This window comes from Lactuca virosa, chromosome 3 (genome assembly GCF_052849685.1).
Source record: "Lactuca virosa cultivar CGN04683 chromosome 3, Lactuca_virosa_CGN04683_v6, whole genome shotgun sequence".
Lineage (NCBI taxonomy): Eukaryota > Viridiplantae > Streptophyta > Magnoliopsida > Asterales > Asteraceae > Lactuca > Lactuca virosa.
Window position 1 is genome coordinate 155,597,998 of NC_136428.1, and position 16,743 is coordinate 155,614,740.

The window sequence follows — 16,743 nt, forward strand, 5'->3', positions numbered from 1 at the left end:
CTCCAAGCATAGGTAGCTCCTTTGTGGGTTAACGCTGTTAATGGACTAGCGATTGAAGAAAATCCTTGGATAAACCTTCGGTAATATCCGGCTAATCCCAAAAAGCTTCGGATCTCCGTGGGACCTTTTGGTTGTTCCCACTTCATTACCGCTTCAATCTTTGCTGGATCGACCATTATCCCTTCTTGGTTGACCACGTGACCCAAGAATTGGACTTCTCGAATCCAAAAATCACATTTGGAGAATTTAGCATACAGCTTCTCCTTCTTCAAGACTTCTAACACTTCCCGCAAGTGTCTACCATGCTCTTCTTGGCTTTTCGAGTAGATGAGAATGTCATCTATGAACACTATCACAGATTTATCGAGGAATGGTTTACAAACCCTGTTCATCAGATCCATGAATGCTGCTGGAGCATTAGTTAGTCCAAACGACATAACCAAGAACTCGTAGTGTCCATATCTCGTTCTGAACGCAGTCTTCTCAATATCCTGATCTCTCACCTTCAGTTGATGATATCCTGACCTAAGATCGATCTTTGAGAAATAACTCGAACCTTGCAGTTGATCGAACAGGTCATCAATCCTTGGCAACGGATATCTATTCTTTATTGTTGCCTTGTTCAGCTCTCTGTAATCAATACACATTCTCATACTTCCATCTTTCTTTTTCACGAATAACACCGGAGCTCCCCAGGGTGATGAACTAGGTCTAATGAAACCTTTGTCCAATAACTCCTGAAGTTGCATCATCAGCTCCTTCATCTCCGTCGGTGCTAATCGGTAAGGTGCTTTTGCTATTGGTGTCGTTCCTGGTAACAAGTCAATACGAAATTCTACTTGTCAATCAGGCGGTAATCCGGGAAGATCTTCGGGAAATACTTCCGGATAATCACACACGACAGGAATGCTCTGTATCACCTTCTTTTCCTTCTTAGCATCGATCACGAATGCTAAATATGATGTACATCCCTTGGTCAAACATTTTCTGGCTTTCATTAGAGAAATGATTCCAGAATTTACCCTGCGTTTGTCCCCATACACCATAAACGACTCTTTCCCAGGCGGGTTTACTTTTACGATCTTCTTTTTGCACAGTATTTCCGCATCATTGGTGCTAAGCCAATCCATTCCCAACACGATGTCGAAACCGTTAAGTTCGATAGGCAATAATTCCTCGTGAAACTTATTCCCGTTCAAATCAATTAAGATGTTTTTCATACGATGGTTAACAGGTACAAACTTGCCTCTAGCGACTTCGACTAATAAGGCATTATCTAGTCTATCGACAGGCAAAGCTAGCTTTCTACCAAATTCATGCGAAATAAAGGAGTAGTTGGCTCCAGAATCAAATAAAATTTGGGCAGGCAATTTGTTTACGAGAAAGGTACCTGAAGCGACATCAGCTTCTTCCTTAGCAGCTTCCAGTGTCATCTGGAAGGCTCTAGCCTTCGGCTTTGGTGGAATGTTGGGTCTTCCTGCTTCCTTCTTCTTCGGGCAGTCCCTCGAAATGTGCCCCTCCTCGTTGCACTCATAACAGACCTTCTTAGTGAACGTGCATTCATTGGCATAGTGCCCAGGCTTCCCACATTTGAAACAAGTGACCCCTCCGTCACACTTCCCAGAGTGCTTCTTCTTGCACTTGTCACACCACTTCACTTCGCCTCCTCCACCTCCTTTCGAACTAGACTTTGAGAATTTACCCTTTTTGCTGGACCCCGAGGGTCCGTCAAACTTCCTCTTCTCACCAACCTCTGACCTTTCCAGACCTTTCTCCCTGATCTGGGTCTCAACATTTCTGGCAGCCCAGATGGCGGCTTTCAACGTGGTTGCTTGCTTAACCATTGGACCATAGTCCGCTGGTAGTCCAAGGGCAAACTTATTGACCTTTGAGAGTTCTGTTGGAACTAGGTATGGGATAAGCTTCATTTTCTCCGTGAAACTTGCAGCGTATTCAGCAACGCTCATCTTTCCCTTTTTCAAATTCTGAAACTCGTTATTGATTTCCAGTAGGTCCTGCTCTGAGCAGTATTGCAGTTTCAGTTGTTCCACAAAATCTTCCCAAGACATTTTACTCGCGTCTCCCTTGGGCATAGAGTCAGCTAACAGCTTCCACCAACTCAACACGCCAGATTTCAACAACGGGATCGCAAGAGCGGTCTTCTGCCTATTGCTGCATTCGCAACTTTCAAACATTGTCTCCATTTCGGAGATCCAATCCATAATTTGCACCGGCGTCGGGCTTCCGGATAGACACGGTGGCTTAGACGCCATAAAATCCTTGTATTTACATCCTCTTCCATCATTTCCTCCATTACGATTGCCTTGTCTAACAATTTGTGGGTTGTCTTGATCAACGGTACCACTGAAGTTTCCACCTTCCGATGGCCCTCCATTCACTTCGGGCTCTTCAACTTGGATTGAAAGTTCTTCACGATTTTGTCGAAGCAGACGTCTAGTTTCTTCCATCTGATTATCCAACATCGCCTGAATCATCAATTGTACACCAGCCATCGTTACTGGCTCAGGTGCTGCAGCTACAACAGGTATTTGCTCAATTACAGGTGGTCGATTCCTGTTTTCGTTTGCGTTTCCAGCTCCACTGCGGGTTCTTGCCATTTTGATCTATACACCGAATAAGGTGAATTTAGATCTTTATTCAGGATAGACGTTTAAATCATCCTTATCTCTCCGAAACGTTTACATGTTAGTTCTAATATCGTAGTCCTACGTTTAGAATCCTAAACACATAAGGTTTCCAGATCCGGTCGGCAACAGACCATAGATCCGAACAAATAACAGCATATAAGGCATAAATCATTTAGCACATAAAAGCATTTTAGGCACAATTCCTAAAATAAGCTAGTGCTCACACCTCACAATCATTGCTTAGCATTCTAAGTTTAAGTCTAGAAATCCTACAAATTCCTAGTTCGCTTAAACTAATGCTCTGATACCAACTGTGACATCCCCATTTTCACGGCCAGAAAAGACCGATTTTGTTTATGCTTTGTTTAAAAATCAGAGTAACATTTTAAATAAAAGTGTTGCGGAATTTGTTCCCAAAATAAAATATGATAAAGATTTATCAAAGCATTTCCGTAGAAATGTATTTCATTAAAAACCTCGGGATGTCATGTTCAATACAGATCAAAAGCATAAACAGTACAATATAAGCCTTACTACATTTATTCATATCTACAGGCCTATATCCGTAATCTCTCATCCCAAACATCATATCTATGCTCGTGCGCCACTACCTGTAATACAAGAAACTGAGTGGGTCAGGCTTGGGAGCCTGGTGAGCACATAGGGTTTTCAACCCACAATAAATAAGTTTATTAATTTCATCAATCAACAATAACCCGATTACCCGTTCCCGTTATCCTCACATTACGTCCCTAAAACACCTATCATAAGGGACCTAGACTAAGGATCAATATCGGGATGGACACTACTGCCAAGGGGTTTCCTTAGCAATAAATGTCCTAAAGGCAACCATGAGGGTGATGTACGCCCAGCGTACTCACCATTCTGCCTGTACGCTTAGCGTACATGGGAGGGGTACGCCCCGCGTACTCTGTCTGTATGGATCATGAATTTTGGGGTCGTGGTTTGGGGCATGTTTGGGTATTTGGGCCTTAGTGGGCCATCAGAAATCATATTATATGGATCAAGGAATATATTTTGGGCTTAGGGTGAGGCCCATTAAGGGATTGGGCCCAATGTAGCAAATTGGGCCATTAGTGGGCTTGAGAAGCTTACCTAGTGTTGGGCCCTTCATATTATGGTGTTGGGCCTTAGTCATGGGTCAGATTGGGTTAAGGGTAAAATGGTCAATTTACCCTTAGAGGGATATTGTTTTGGGGCTAAGTGTTATTGTGGCATTGATAGTTCGGGGAGCTAGAGGGGCAGCAGTGCGGGGATTTTCAGATAGCAGCCAGAAGGGTACCAACAGTGTTTCAGCAGTTCAAGGTGAGTTATCCTCACTATACTGACAGGGTCTACGGCACCAAGGCCGGCCCTCTATCAGATGGAAATTCGGGTATTATTGTTATGTTATTGTTTTGCTATGTTTGCATCCTGGTAGTTAGGATGGTATACGTTAGGGACCTGGTTAAGGTCGGTATCATGATGGTTAGGATGGTATATGTACGACCGGAAGGTCTTATGTGCTATGAAGAGTATGAGATATATGTTGTTAGATGTTATGAGAGTTGTATGTGTTATGTTACGATATGAGCAGTATGTTATGGACCTGAAGGTCATCGTGTTATATGCGGTTATATGATATGTATGTGCTATGTATGCTATGTATGGAAGGACCGGAAGGTCAACAGAGTATGGACCGGAAGGTCAACAGAGTTATGGGATGGAAATCCCCTGAGACATATGGATCAAAGATCCTATGGAGTTATGGCCTGGAAGGGCGTATGTGCTGATATGGCCTGGAAGGGCGTACGTGCTGTTATGGCCTGGAAGGGCGTTTGTGCTGTATGTAGTATTTTGGGGGTAACTCACTAAGCTTTCGGGCTTACAGTTTCAGTGTATTGTTTCAGGTACTTCAGGAGATTGTGGCAAGGCGAAGGCGTGATCGTACCACTCCTCAGTTTTATGTTGATGTTTCTGGGATACTCTGAAAATAAATGAATTGAAAACCTTTTTGTAATAACTTAATGAATATGGTTGTTTTTTTTGAAAAGTTTAATTTGGTTGGAATTTTTGAGCGTTACATATGGAGCACACACAATCCTAAATTCTTTGGATCTATGTTTTCTCTAATTATACATGCAATTTGATTTTCCAAAGCATTGTCCTAACTAACATACAAATCATAGGTACTTGAATAAAAAAACTAGTTAGATGACTTACCTTTTCTTGTAGCTTGTTAAGTTGGACCTTTAAGAGCTTAGCACCCCAAATGTGATGCCTCAAATGCTTCTAAAAACACCACCAATAATGGAGGACTTGAGAGAGATTGTCTAGCACAAAAATCGGCTCTTATGAACTCCTTGAACCACTATTGCTGATTTTAGGAGCTTAGGGGCTTCTTATATAGTGTGGCAAAGTCTAGGGTTACATCCATGTAAACCTTAATGGACATGACCTTTCATATTACTTAGGATCCATGGGTTAAACCTCCATGGACTACCATATTGGTTTAGCCCATCCTAAATAACCTCTTCTCCAAAAGTCCATCCTTACAAATTGTTCTGGTGAAATGCAACCCAAATGGACCATGCTACTCTCGGGTCAAGTACATACTAATTATAGTTATGGACTTAGACACCTTATCCAACAATATGCTTGATGATATGTTATATGTGTGACATCCCCATTTTCACGGCCAGAAAAGACCGATTTTGTTTATGCTTTGTTTAAAAATCAGAGTAACATTTTAAATAAAAGTGTTGCGGAATTTGTTCCCAAAATAAAATATGATAAAGATTTATCAAAGCATTTCCGTAGAAATGTATTTCATTAAAAACCTCGGGATGTCATGTTCAATACAGATCAAAAGCATAAACAGTACAATATAAGCCTTACTACATTTATTCATATCTACAGGCCTATATCCGTAATCTCTCATCCCAAACATCATATCTATGCTCGTGCGCCACTACCTGTAATACAAGAAACTGAGTGGGTCAGGCTTGGGAGCCTGGTGAGCACATAGGGTTTTCAACCCACAATAAATAAGTTTATTAATTTCATCAATCAACAATAACCCGATTACCCGTTCCCGTTATCCTCACATTACGTCCCTAAAACACCTATCATAAGGGACCTAGACTAAGGATCAATATCGGGATGGACACTACTGCCAAGGGGTTTCCTTAGCAATAAATGTCCTAAAGGCAACCATGAGGGGGATGGAGTACATCGGTGAACACATCGTTCACAAACACCTACAGGTTGCGAGCCTGCTAGCGTTCCACTGGACTGTCTAGAAGAGTCCGTGGTCGTCATCCATACTCCGCTAGATGACAGAATCAATAACAACAACATCGAGGCCTCTCATCATTTTACCACACATCGTCTTATTACATCTACCCATGTTTTACCCCAACATTTTTTGTAGATATAAAATACATATACAGTTTAAATTATTTAAAACATGTATAAAAATCTTTCATCAGCATAGGCAGCAAGTATTCAGATAATATGCACACATAGCACGTAATTAATATAAAATACTTCATATCTATGTGTAAGATGAAAGTAACTATGCACTCACCTGATTAGGTGGTGACTCGGTATTTGAACAGCACTTCGTTATCTCAAAACAATTTTTCCTTGACCAAAACCTAGTATTAATACCACTAGAGTTTAGTTTTAACGTTAACCGTGACTAATTAATAGTCTAGCTATTATTATTATTATATAAGCGTTAAATAACACTCAATATATAAATAATAATAGCCCAAATAATTATTTTAAGGACCTAATAACATTACTATAATTATTTAAAAGTTATATTAAAAATTTCGTAGGCGTACCTTACTTACAACGGGTTTTTCTCAAAACCGGGCTTCGCTGGAGCAGCGTTTCCGAGCCGAAAGGTTCTTTTCTCGGGACTCCGGGAGCCTCGGAACTTCCTTCGGGTGCTAGGGGGTTTACCTAGACTTTTAGGGGCTCAAGGGAGCTTAGAGAGAGAGTTTAGAGAGGGAAAGTGGAAGAGGAAAGGTGTAAGAAATGAGAGAACCCGACACTTCTATTTATAGTGAGTTGGGGCATGTGGTGGCCTTCTGGTGGTGCCACTTGTCCAAATTCTGGTGGTGTCACATGTCCAATTTCTGGTGGTGCCATGTGTCCAATTTCTGGTGGTGCCACGTCACCCAATATCGCGTATCGGCCTCCCGTCTTAGAAAAATCATAACTCTCGCATACGAGCTCCGTTTTTGACGTTATTTATATCCACGCGAAGGCGGGAACGTAATCTACAACTTTCGTTTAGACTCCGTTGGCTAATTTTGAATTTATTTTAAAAGTTATATTTTTAACAGGCCGGGACAGGATTGGTCCGTTAAAAATTCATAACTTCTTCATCCGACGTCCGTTTTCGTCTGTCTTTTTATTGTTACGCCACAATTAAAGAGCTCTTCGATTCTCGTTTAGGTCGTGTCGGCTAAAAACTCGCTTTATCATAAATTCACTATTCACGCTTCCCGGTATCGTGCCGGTTCCGTCGTGAAACTTCGTCGGGTCATAACTTCTTCGTTATAACTCGGATTTCGGCGTTCTTTATATATCCGGAATCCTTGTTTTGACCACTACAACTTTATGTAAAGATATCGGGCTTATCTCATATTTTAATTTTGACGCTTATTTTTATTCTTTATTAATTATACATTTATAATTAAATAATAAGCACATAAATTCACAAAATACTCAAATATTTCATTTTTATTACATCAAAAGAGTTACAATAGTTGACCTAGACTATTACATCGTCTAAAAATGCTTAGCCCTGAAACCCGGGCGTTACAATATGTATACCGGACTTCGGTCCGATGCTGGATTCGTCCGATGCCGGGCGGGGCCCGATGTAGTGGGCAAGGCCCAATGTATATTATTATCTGATTATGTGTATGATATGCGGTAGTTTGGGGAGACTCACTATGCTTCGTGCTAACAATTTTTAGTTTTGGTTTCAGGTACTTCCGCTAGTAAGGGAAAGAGCTCGGGATGACTGCATGGCACACACCACAACTTTTAGCCTGGGAGGATTCACTCTGATATTTTGACATATGATTTTGATACATTGATATATGATATGAGATTTTGGAGATACATGATTTATGACATTTTGATACTTGTGGTTTTATTTTTATGATGGTTGATGAAATATGGTTTTTCTTAGATGATTTAAAACAAAATTTTTGGACCGTATTTTTAGGATGTTTCATGCTAAGGTGAACCGGTCATAATATGCTTGGATGGACTCTCCCTCATTTTGCTTGCATGCCACCATGATTGAGTTGGCACCTCCTTTGACTTTTCTCGACTGCATGAAATTGTGGAGGAATAGATGTCTCAATTGTTCAAAGCTGGAGATGCTTCCCGGTCGTAACGCCTTGAACCACTTGCTGGTGTTTCCTAACAGTGTAACCGGGAAGTAGGTGCATGTGAACCTCTTGTCCATCCGAAGCGATGTCATCGTCCATTCATAAGTGTCTATGTGTTCGTTGGGATCTGTCGTGCCGTCATATTTTGGGATACTTGGGATCATGGTGGAATGTGGTATTTCGTACTGTAGGAGCTCCTGGCAAAATGTCGAGCTAATGCTTGATACTGAGTCGTGCATGTGTTGATATGCAGGTGCACCACTGGTCATTGTGTGTTGTATGTGGTAGGGGATGGTGTACCCTTGACCATATTCGTAATGGTACCCGTGGTTGTACCCCGACGTTTGTGGTACATACATTGCCTGTGTGGGGTATGCATGCACCAGTTGATTTGACTGTGAGCTCGACTCTATTGGTCCCACGATGTGTAAGTGCGTCCCCTTCATCAGTGTGCCTTGAGTGTTGTTGTTTTGTGGCTGTGTTGGGGGGTACATGCCTTGGTAGTAGTAGGAGTATGGGTTGAACGCTGGCTGTAGTACGAATAGCGGGACGTGCGACATGGCGACCATCTGGGAAGACATGTGACCTGCAGGCATTGGTTGTATAGCAGATGGAATGGTACTCGGGCACCAGGTGCTAGTCCCTGCCTGCCGTGTGGATGGCTGTTGGTGAGTTGTTGGCTTTGATTGTGTGTTCAGTGCCCTTTGGGGCGCGTGGTGGTTGTCGTGGCCGGATGTGTCGTTACGGCGGGTGTCGGTCGCCATAAACTAGCGATGAACTCCGCTTCGGAGCTTACTGGCGACGTTGTTGGTGTTTGTGCTAGCGGCTGTCCTTGCTGTGTCGACGGTCCGCTTTCGTCGAGGGACTGCATTGGTCGAACCAGACTAGTGGTGTCACCTTCTTGCCACTGCAGTCCTTTGTCCGTCATTTCTGGCGCCTGATGTTGCTGAATGTGTTTTGCAGGACCGAGTGCAAGCCTGGACGGCGCCAACTACTGTGATATGTCACCGGCTTAACTTCGTCTTTCTGAGGGGTGGAAACGAAGAGCCTGAGAATCACAACAAAGAAAATAGGACCGCTAGTGGTCGTCCGGGAGGTTGTCCCGGAACGAGGCTCCGACGATCAAGTCAGTGTGGGTCTGAGAGAGAGTGGGTTTAAAGTATTAAGAGAGTGTTGAAGGGTTTTAGATCTTGGCCCCTTCTCTTGGGGGAGAAGGATGCCTTTTATACTTGTGGTTAGGGGAACATATCGCTGACAATATCTTCTACCTTTGCAGGTTTGGCAGGGGCTGATGGCTTTTGGTTGGAGGATTGTGTTCCATGGGTGGTTGTTCACTATTGGTGCAGATTCTGCCAGAAGCGGTGTCCATAGCACTATACCTGTCGCTCTGGGAAACTCTTTGTACTGTTTTGTCTTCAACGTTAGCCTTGGCGCTTGGGCACCAAGGAACGGATACGGGGTCTTGGAGGAGAGGGTGAAGGCCCGACGTTAGTCACACGTTGCTCTTTGGCCGATCTGTCTGTCGAACTAGTGATTCCGTTATCTTTGACGGATTCCCGGTGGGATACGTCAATAGTGGCCAGTACGCGCAACGTACAAGCTATGTACGCCCAACGTACGATGCAACTGACCACCTTCAACATTAAGTTCTTAAACAATTAAGCCATTACGTTCAAGTCTCAGATCTGGTCCCTAATGATGTCTTAACACATAAAGTTGGCAACTTTACTCCCATGCATTATTTAATGGGACCCAAAACTCAAAAAGAACCATAATAAGGATCCTAACACATGCATGGACCAAAATAACTCATAAAGATTGCATTGTTATGGACAAGGGACCTCAAATGTGCTAAGATCTACCATCCATGGCTTATGGAGTAGACCATACTCTCAAATATGGCTTAAGGACCTAATAATGCACAAATAAAGCCTTAAACTGGATCTAGCATAAGGAACCATCAATTTGAGAGCTTTATACCTCAAATAACTTGCAAAGTTGATGATGAATCTGGATCTACAAGCTCAAGCCACACCAAAAGCAACCTCCAAGTGTTCTTCTTCCTTCAAATCACCAAAATCACCACCAAAACTCACTTCCAAGCTTAAATCTCACAAATGGAAATTAAGGTTTTGTTCTTAGGGTTTGGAGGAGTGGAGGCTGACCCTAAGATGCACCCAAGGCAACATAAGTTGCTTAAATAGGGCACAAACCATAAATATTAGGGTTTACACTTGCTTAGCATATGACCAACATACTTCCACGTACGCCCAGTGTACGTGGGCGCCTCCGCATCCAACCTTTGTGCCAGTATGCTCTGCGTACTCATAGAGTACGCCCGACATACTCAGCTAGGGACCAAAATGAAAGAATTTTACAAATAAGGTATAAAAAGGAACATACCCCTAAATCGCGAGCGTTACATTTCTCCCCCACTTGAATCAGACTTCGTCCTCGAAGTCCGCTGTCGCAAATAACTCTGGGTAGTGCTCCTTCATCTCGTCCTCCGGCTCCCACGTCCATTCTGAACCCTTGCGGTGCTGCCACTACACTTTCACCAACTTAACAACCTTGTTCCTCAAGGTTTTCTTCTTCCAATCAAGAATCGCCACCGTTATCTCGATATAATTTAGAAGATCATGCACCTGAATATCCTCTAATGGAGCCACTACGGAATCATCAACAAAAAATTTCTGCAGCTGAGAGACATGAAACGTGCTATGGATCTGACTAAGCTCCTCGGAAATATCCAAGCGATAAGCAGCCTGGCCCACCCGGGCCAAAACCCTGAAAGGACTGATGTACCTGGGGCCCAACTTGCCCCTCTTCCTGAATCAGATGACACCTTTCCGATGCGACACCTTCAGGAGAACCATATCCCCAACCTGGAACTCTAGGTCTGATCGGCACTTGTCAACATAGCTCTTCTGCCGACTCTATTCTGTTTGAAGTCTACTCTGAACCTGCTGAATCAACTCAGTGGTCTTGAGTACCACTTCGGTACTCCCTATGACTCGCTGAATGACCTCACCCTATCATATCGGGGTCCTGCATTTCCTCCCATAAAGCATCTCAAAAGGAGGTCAATCAATGTTGGCGTGATAACTGTTGTTATACGAAAACTCTACCAAAGGGAGATGCGTATCCCAACTCTCACCGAAATCCAATACACACGCCCGAAGCATATCCTCCAAGGTCTATATAGTCCACTCACTCTGTCCGTCAATCTGTGGGTGGAAAGTCGTGCTGAAATGCAGAAGAGTACCCAACTCCTCGTGAAACCTCATCTAAAACCTGGAAGTAAACCGGACATCTCTGTCTGAAACCACTGAAACCGACACCCCATGCTGTGCCACAACCTCCCTGATGTATATGTCGGCCAAATTCTCTGCAAAGATACTCTCCCGAATCGAAATAAAATGCACCCTCTTGATCAATCGATCCACGATAACCCAAATTGAGTCCACTCCGAGCACTGTCTGGGGAAACTTCATGATAAAATCCATAGTAATCTCTTCCCATTTCCAAACGAGAATGTCTAACGACTGCATCTTGCCGTGAGGTCACTGATGTTTGGCCTTGACCTTCCTGCAAATCAAGCACCTCTCCACAATCAAGCACCTCTCCACATACCAAGCTACATCCCACTTCATACATGACCACCAATAATCAAGCACCTCTCCACATACCAAACTACATCCTACTTCCAACAATCGTCGACTTCGTGGCCCTGTGAGCGAAAAATGTTTGATTTCTGGTGAAAAGGTAAGCAATGGGATCAAGCTATGGATGATGTGGACCGATTGATAAGCCCTAGAGAGGGGGTGGGTTGGAGGTGATGGACGTGGGTGAGAGGCTGAGAGGAAGAGAGAGAAGCGAACAAATGGAAACGAATGTAGAGAGAAGGCGGGGTTTCAAAATATTTGGGATTTCCTTTTTTCCCTAGTTGATAAGTATGAAGACGCGCATTTCTTAAAAAAAATTGTAGAACGACACCAAAATTTAGGGCACGTAAAAATGCGTTTCCTAAATCCTTCAAAATTTATATGAGATGACATTTTTTTTACGATACCGACTTTTGTGTATCATAACTTCGTGCGTGTCATTAAAGGTATGTTATATATATATATATATATATATATATATATATATATATATATATATATATATATATATATATATATATATATATATATATATATATATATATATATATATATATATATATATATATATATAAAAGATCATGTGAGAAACAAAACTTTCTTGAAAAACATGAGAAATAAACCATTTGCATCTTTTATGGGGAAACAAATAATTGATTCATTAGATAATAAAAAAAACACGAGTTATAAAAAATTTGGTCGAAAAAACGTTTCTATGATTCATTTTTTTAGTGACTCAAGCGATGATTATCTTTTCGGATAATTTTAATGAATAATCTTAAATAAAATGAATCTTTGAACCGTTTTATTGAGAGATTTTTTATGAATCATCTTATTTTTGTATCATTTAAAGATTCATATTTTTAATTTATAAAAAAACATGCGTTTGATTAATTTCTCATAATCCAAGGATTAAGGCATGAAAAAAAACGACCGATGAAGGTTGCAGTCGATCTAGCAAAGAACAATAATACCCCCTTTGTGTTGATGTTCTCTAGTGGTGTTTCCCCAAAAATAATGAAGGATGTAATAGATTAAGATACATAAATAAATAAAGAAACAACTTTTCAGCATACTAAAGGGTACAAACCATTTATGTTACATAAATAAATAATTATTGTCTTATAAAAAAAACGTATTTGTCATTAGAAAATGATTAATACAAATTTTCTTTTAAAATGAGTTTGTAAATGAATCAATAGAAGTTTCTCATGAACTTATTCCCAAAAATTGATAGAGTGACGTATTTCCTTGACTCCTTAACATGATTTATCAAATAAAACAATAATGAAAGATAACTCCATCTCTTCTTAATCGACATAAATTTTTATTTTTCTTTGGAATTTCAAAACACAATTCAATCTTAAAGTTTTTTAAAAAAAAAACTATTATACATATAAAACCATTTCATTTTTCTTTTGGACGACAAAAAAATATGCAAAGAAACTAATTTTTGTGTTTCGATCGTTGATTCCCTTAGTCTTTTTATATGAGCAAACAACTACAAATTAGGGATTAGCAGAAGAATGATCTCGAAATTTTCATTTTTTGTTGCTGCTCAGAGTGACAAAAGTGGACTATGATGACTCCATGCTCGAGTACAATATTGTATGACAAACCAGCTCAACTCAATGATTCATTCCAACATTCTTAGCGGTTATATATGTGTTATCACCTGTGTTTACAAGCACATAAGATCTCATTTTATATATATATATATATATATATATATATATATATATATATATATATCATAATTTTAAAAGATTAATATTTTTATTGAAATTTCTAATTTAATAATGTTCAATTTAGATGTTAAAAATGGATGGGGGAGGTTTTGGGGATCGAGAGGTTGAATCCGAAATTGGAGATCGGCAGATTGGTTAATCAAGTGTTCCGGTCCGTATTCATCTCTCTTCCTTACGTGTTTCCGAGATCTGTCCAATCCTCATCGGTTTCTCGTACAAATTATTGTATCCTACAACCACAAGTAGCCAATCCGAACCCCTAATTAAGCCCTAATTACTCTTGACGATGAATGTCCACACAGAACTTTATAACACCGATGGTGTAAGCACGGAAGACTTTTTATCTGTCGTTTTCTTCCTTTGTTATCTGTGTTTTCTAGGGATTTGGGTTCTCGTATGCTTAAGAAACCGGCCATATGTTAACAAGATTCACATACTGATGGGTGCGTTGCTTGTTATCGTGATGGTTGACTTGATCTGTGGGCCACCCGATAAACAATATGTGAAGATTACACATAATGCTCATGGCTGCGATATCATAATTTATACATTAAAGTTTTTCAGGCTTGTGTTTTTCTACGCCATTATCGTGTTGATAGGTTCTGGATTGTTTTTCGTGAGGCCGTTTTTGCAAGTAAGAGACAAGATAATTATGATGAGTATGATGCTAGTTAATATAAGTTTTATAGTGATATGGGAAGCAAACCCTTCTGATATAGAGTACGAGAATTGGTATGTTGACTTTCTCTTTGCAGACTTCATCTGCTTTACTAGTCTTTCTTGGCCTGTTCTCAGGACGCTTATCTGGTTAAAGGAAGCTGGTAAGGGCGAAGGAAAGGGTGCTACGAGTTCTGCGAAGATAAAAATATTTGAACACTTCTTTCTAATGGTTATGATATACTCTAGCCTTTGGAGGCATGTTGTTTATATGGTGAAGCGCATTGCAGATTCTAATGCGATAAAGGAAATATTAAGTCTTGTGTTTTGCATGCTCACGTTTTACTTATTCAAGCCAGTTAAGGAATCCGAATCCGAATCCGTTGTTTTTGACGTTGAGAATTGAGATTAATCATGTAGACGTACGTCAACCTGCTAAAGGTAAAAAAAGTCAAACGGCTCTGTTCTTGGATTAAAAGACCCCAAACCGACGTCTCTTTTTCATATCAATTTCCAACGGTGAAGCTAGTGTTTAGTCTCCTATAGCCAATCGTGTTGCCATCTATCCCGATTAAAAAAAGGAAATTTTATACATGCCCCCAAATTGTTTTGTGCACCCGATGTGATGTGAGTGTAACAGTGTTTGTGTATCTCTATAATGTCACGATTTATGTAAGTAAATGATTCGTATAGTAAATATTAGGCTGCTAGGTACCACTCCTTAACACTGTGGAAAGGCTGAGGTGCCCCCTCCTCAACACCCTGTTTGGAAGATGTGGAGATTGCAACATAGAGCAACCCCTGCTGAGAGGAGAAGACAGTCAATTTAATAAGATTTTTTTTAATCATTTTTAACCTATAAATATATGGTGTGTGCTATGTGATAAAAATGAAATGGTGTATTTATGTGCTTGTTCTACTAATAGAACCTGGCGAAGAATGTAATTGAGATTTTTATGGGATCAACAAATTCTTTAGTTTAGGTACGCAAGTGAAAAAAAAAAAGAATACTAGAAGTTCATTGGTCTTTACATTCTAAAGTTTGGTGAAAATATTATTCACAAATTGCTTTAGATACTTTTTCTTCAAAGAGGGTGAAGGGGCAAGAAAACTGACCAATATAATTGACAGGAAGACATCTCGATAAAAAAAAATTGCTTGATGTTTCAAGTTGATAGTGTTCAATCTATAACTCGTATATAAAAATTTATATCTACCAACATGGCACAATTGCTTACAAGTCCAGATAGGATTAATTATTTTTCATTGTGCATTTTCGTACTTTTATGTTTTGAAATATCCAAAAATATATTTATTTTCTGTATATTTTCTGAAAAATCCCGAAATAATTTCCTTTCATTTTCTTTGGCATATGTTTTTATTAATTTTTTTTGTTGTTTGACCTCAATAGGGAGATATCATATATGTCCAAGGCCGGTCCAAATTTATTTGAGGCCCATAGCAAAACAAAAAATAAGGCTCAAAATTCGGTTATAGCATACATAACACAATGATGTCTGTAGAAACGAATACATAAGGGTTTTTGTCATAGACACCCATCTAACTTTTACTTTAGGTTTTAAAAGACCAATATTGTTTTTTTTGGTCTTTATGGACCCTCAAACTCGAAAATTACCTGTCTCTCATACCCTTTACCCTAAAATTTACACACAACTGCCGGTTATCCATTGAGTTACTGCATAGATGGACAATGTTGTCCACGTAGATACGTAGTTGGCAAGTGACGGATCAGCTTCATTAATACGCTATTTAGAGTGCCCTAAATGAAGACAAGATATTCAAGATCATTTCCAGTTTATAACATTTACTTTTCAGGTCACGAATCCTTAAGAATTGATTAGCTTCTCCTTCGATGGAATACTCATCTGGATCATCATCTGATAACCATGCTGTTCTCACTACTAGGAATCGTGACAACGACCTGTGCGCTTGTCGTTATCCAAAGTTAAGCGTAGAAAGGATGTCGATGTCAGATAAGAATCTAGCTCGTAGATTTCGCAACTGTGTTGATTCTTTGGTAAGCATCGTCTTCTTTAGATCTGTTGTCAAGATTATGGAATTAGGGTTTAGCAAACAATGGGGATAATTTTGAGTTTAGGGTTTACTGTTCTCAATTAAGTGGATAGTGGAACGAGCTTCTGGTGTGTGTGACTGAATATTTCGTTGGTATGTTTGTTTGTAGGTGGAGATGGCAGCTGAGAAGTGTAAATACTTCAAGTGGATCGATGATGAGCTGACACCACACTACAAGAATGCTTTCAACAATCTCAAGTATGACTTGAAACTAATGAAAGAAACTAGTTACGCTGCAAGACTAGAGAGAAGGGTAGCTTTGCTGGAGAACCTGAATGTTGAAGCCATTGCTACTAAAGAAATTGTTGATGGTGAGTTAACCATGGCTGTTGAAGAAAAGAAACAATTGAGGGGTGAGTTGAAGTTCGTGAGGTTGACGTTTAGGATTGCTATGGTGTTTCTTGTGCTTCTTGCTGATGTGTTGATGATGCAGAAAGCAAATGTGGTGGGATAGATATGGTTGGGGCTAAGGGATTGGGGGTAGTTAATGGTTTTTGGTGGTATAGATTGT

The 16,743-nt window shown here is 40.3% G+C and overlaps 1 long non-coding RNA gene and 1 pseudogene across 1 annotated transcript; one reads left to right on the forward strand and one right to left on the reverse strand.

Annotated features, from left to right (window-relative positions):
- Nucleotides 1-5,487: 5,487 nt before the first annotated feature.
- Nucleotides 5,488-6,673, reverse strand: LOC145162691 (uncharacterized). Its single transcript, XR_013739256.1, has 3 exons — nucleotides 6,500-6,673; nucleotides 6,238-6,307; nucleotides 5,488-5,623 (listed from the first exon to the last, which is right to left on the reverse strand). It is a non-coding gene; the product is annotated as an uncharacterized LOC145162691 (long non-coding RNA).
- A 7,094-nt stretch (nucleotides 6,674-13,767) lies between these two features.
- LOC145164192 (protein CANDIDATE G-PROTEIN COUPLED RECEPTOR 7 pseudogene) lies at nucleotides 13,768-14,544 on the forward strand (annotated as a pseudogene).
- Nucleotides 14,545-16,743: the final 2,199 nt, after the last annotated feature.